This window comes from Temnothorax nylanderi, unplaced genomic scaffold, assembly GCF_030848795.1.
Source record: "Temnothorax nylanderi isolate EJ_2023f unplaced genomic scaffold, tnyl_v1.0 TNYL_tig0004_pilon, whole genome shotgun sequence".
NCBI classification, from domain to species: domain Eukaryota; kingdom Metazoa; phylum Arthropoda; class Insecta; order Hymenoptera; family Formicidae; genus Temnothorax; species Temnothorax nylanderi.
In genome coordinates this window covers 194,891-198,560 of record NW_027249066.1, presented here as the reverse complement: position 1 = coordinate 198,560, position 3,670 = coordinate 194,891, and the positions used below count along the sequence as shown (strand labels likewise).

Sequence of the window (3,670 nt, the reverse complement as noted above, 5' to 3'; positions counted from 1 at the left end):
CGTTGTCAGAGTTCTATTATTTCCTCCTGTTATTTTTTCCTTCTTGAAAAATTTAATTAAAACCGTTCTTTTCTAAGTATTCAGTTTTACGTATTAAACTCGTTAATTCTACATGTATTAATCTATCATTTTCGATAGATTAATTATTATTAATAGTTTATTAATCTATCTATTTTTATTTGTTATTTTTGATTAAACAATTTCTTGAATATCATAGAAAAAAATATATCTACAGAAGATCAGTTAAAAGCAAAACTTTACCGGCTGATGTAAATAAAGCTTACTAAAGCTTCGCAAGCTCGATGGCCATTTCTATGCCAGTAGTAGAAAACGACGATATTGTACCTCAAAAATCTCTGTTTTATCAATTTTAGTTAAATATGATCGCTACTATTATCTATAGAGACATAAATATATACATGCATCAATATATGTTATTGGGCAAGATTAAAATATTCTGGAGGCTTTATTAAATTGACTTCATTATTTTCATTAAATCCATAATATTAAAAGTAGATGGTAAATAAGACCGTTATTCTCCACTCTATTATTAACATGCATAATGTATCAATATAATGTATCAATTAATACTGTTTTAAACATTTTTGCATTCTAGATCATCCATTATATTGAAGGATGATGATAGAATAAAAGCTTTGTTGCATCGGGATGAAGTTTGAGGGACGAGTGGCTTGTTAAAAGTTAATACCGCGTTAAAAGTTTCAACGATATCCATCATCATCAATATTATTAATAGGAAAATACGCCATAAAATCTGTCTATCGAGTATATATAGTAAAGAATACAGTGCCCGTGCGAAAGTTGAATGCGTCGAAATTAAGTAGATGCACTTGCTTCTGGATGCGATGCTTCATTATACACCGTAACGTTCTCGGTACACCATATTTCTTACTGTCCATTATCCGCAGCGCCTCTCCCGCTACAAAATCTCAAACAAGTAAGTTATGGAAGTTCTTTGTAGTTAGGCATAGACTCTCTCCCAGAACGAGTGTCTTGTACAAGGAGCTTAAAGGTTTGCCGCAACCACAGACTCTCGCGAAATTTACAATATTACGAAAATACATAATAATTTTCTTTGGCGATTAACATATATTTGAATTCATTTGGCGATAACATGATGTATTTGAATTCACGAGATGTTGTTGACTCTATGAGCATTGATCATAGTTGCATAAGCTAATGCATTTTTTATTGCTTTTTTTTTTAATTAACTGTCGTGTGAGTAAATCCTCGATAACTAGCGTCTACATTTTTCAATCTCCAGCAAAATTTCGCGACTCTTTGAACAGAAACGTATCGATCTATAAGATACAACGTTACTTCCCCTGCATCTCTCGGCCCATGTTTTTAGCCTTTCAGCCTTAATGGTGCCTTTCAGATCCACTTAAAAGAATGTTTATAAAATATGATGGGCGCGGCGAAAAACTTGGACTGTAGTCTGTGGTTGGGTAGGTAGTACGGTATATGCGACGGCGACGCGGCGACACCCATAAGCCAGCTTCGTCAAAGTTATCGAAGAATTTATCGCGACGACGAGGTGAGATACAAACTTTTATATAACAACGTGTAAATCGCTAGTCCCCGATCGATCGCTTTAGTCCGATGGCTTTTCGTGGCTTATGAATATTTCTAACGATCACCTTAAGAATTCAACCTTAAGAATTCAGATCGCGCACTTACGTCGAGGGTTCTTTATTTCTGAAAAACAAGTTGAGACTAATAATAGATCAATTGTAGAGTTTTAAATTTTAGATGTTTTTTTTACATATAGAAAAAAATTTAATTTTAATAGACGAAATAGATTGCTTACAATGATTACGCAGTACTCGTTTAATAATTGGCTTTTAGATTATTTTAAAGACTTAGGAATATTACGTTACGATCTTTCTTACATAATTAGAGGATTTGATCCGTGAAAAAGGTGTGTAAGACGCAAATTATCTCTCGGTCGGTTGACCAATTTTTGGCTACGATTAGAAGTAGTAAGTTATCGAATTGTAGAGCGATTCAATGGCAGCGTTTTACTGGCTGCCAATCGTAACGAACGGATACGGTAAAGCAGAAAGACAAGGATAAGCAATGATAGGGATTAGAGCAGATACATTGGTATAAAACTTTCCGCCGGGTTTGTCTGCATCCGAAATGCGCATCGTATAATTAAATTCCTCTGGTCAATACGGATCGACGAACAATCCAATTGGTAAGACGGATACAGTTCTTTTAGCTGAAAATAAAACCAATGTTGGAATACCTAAAATTTCTCTTCTCACTGCTTTCAGCAGGCAGAGAATAATGGTTGGAACGGCAACGACAAATCTATTACAGCGAGAAAAATCCCACGTTTCTTTCCCGCCGCGCCGGCTTCCACGTGGATAACTCAAGTACGACGATTAAACGTTAAAGAAAGTTATCGATCTTCATTCAGCGTTATTACAGAATACAAATGGAAAAACTAAAGCTCCAAATTTTGCTCATTAATATCTCTGTATAATGTTTCATATTTTAAACACGTCTATTCTATATATGTTATCGCATTTTTCTTTAAACGTTTTTATATTATACAACAAATACGCAAATTATCTTTTCCGTCCGGATATTTTCTCTGGTAAATTCACCATGAATTTACTCTATCCGATGTCCTCTTTCCCTCGTAAATTACTTGTCAAAGCAACGTCCGCGTCTGCCAGAGACTACGTCGTATTGTTGCTCATAAACTGTTCTATTTTCTCTAAATTATTCCACTATGCTCTGGGATTAATGAAACCGGTTAGAATAAATTTCAATGCCGGTAGACAGTTTTAATCGCCGTCTTTCAGCGTCAGTCTTACTTCTTTTGCATCAACGTAAACTCATGGGACCAAAACGCAGAGTATCCGACCTCCATAGCGTTCTTTATAACGTCGCTTATTCACGTTTCTTGCAAGTCATTGATGTGAGAAAGAGTAAAAATCTCTTTTGATATAAATTATACGAAATATATCGTGAACAACGTTATTTTTATACAGCTAAGCATCACAAAACATTTATAATGATACAATATTAATAATGATGTTACATAAGTTAATAATAATACGATTGCGTATTAGCTTAAATATATATGTACAATATCATAATTTTTTATATTAATATTTGCAACTATACAATTTTTTTTATTATTTAATTAATTTTTATTATTAAATAAAATCAGCAGATTTGCAATCATCACTACTATCACTTTCTTGCCCATTAGTTATTCAAAACGAAATCACTAGATGTGATATTTTGCGCGGTACAAGCCCATTCGTAATGCATAGCAATTATAATTATTATATTATCAATATCGCTGTGTCGGACACGAGGGAATGACCGTATATCGCTTGCAATGCAATGCGATTTAGTGCGCGAAATGGACATCTGGCGGGTGCATACACGATACAATCGTAAATAGCCACGCTTTCTCGCCCGCATATAATTATCTCTATTTAAAATCGCTTCTGCTACAGCAGTAAAATCTCTGATTTTTTCCCGTTGATTTCTGATCTTTTTCGCGTGTGTATAATAGTAACCGGAATGTAAATAAGTACACAATTACACAATGCCCAAATGTCATCACATTCAAATTTAACGCTCTAAACTACGCTTTTTCATTGATACAAAAGAGATTTTTATG

At 34.0% G+C, this 3,670-nt stretch overlaps 1 protein-coding gene across 1 annotated transcript in view; it reads right to left on the bottom strand.

The window, feature by feature from the left end:
• LOC139772809 (UDP-glucosyltransferase 2-like) overlaps positions 1–3,670 on the bottom strand; it is a 43,516-nt gene that overhangs the window by 16,021 nt on the left and 23,825 nt on the right. The window lies entirely within an intron of this gene.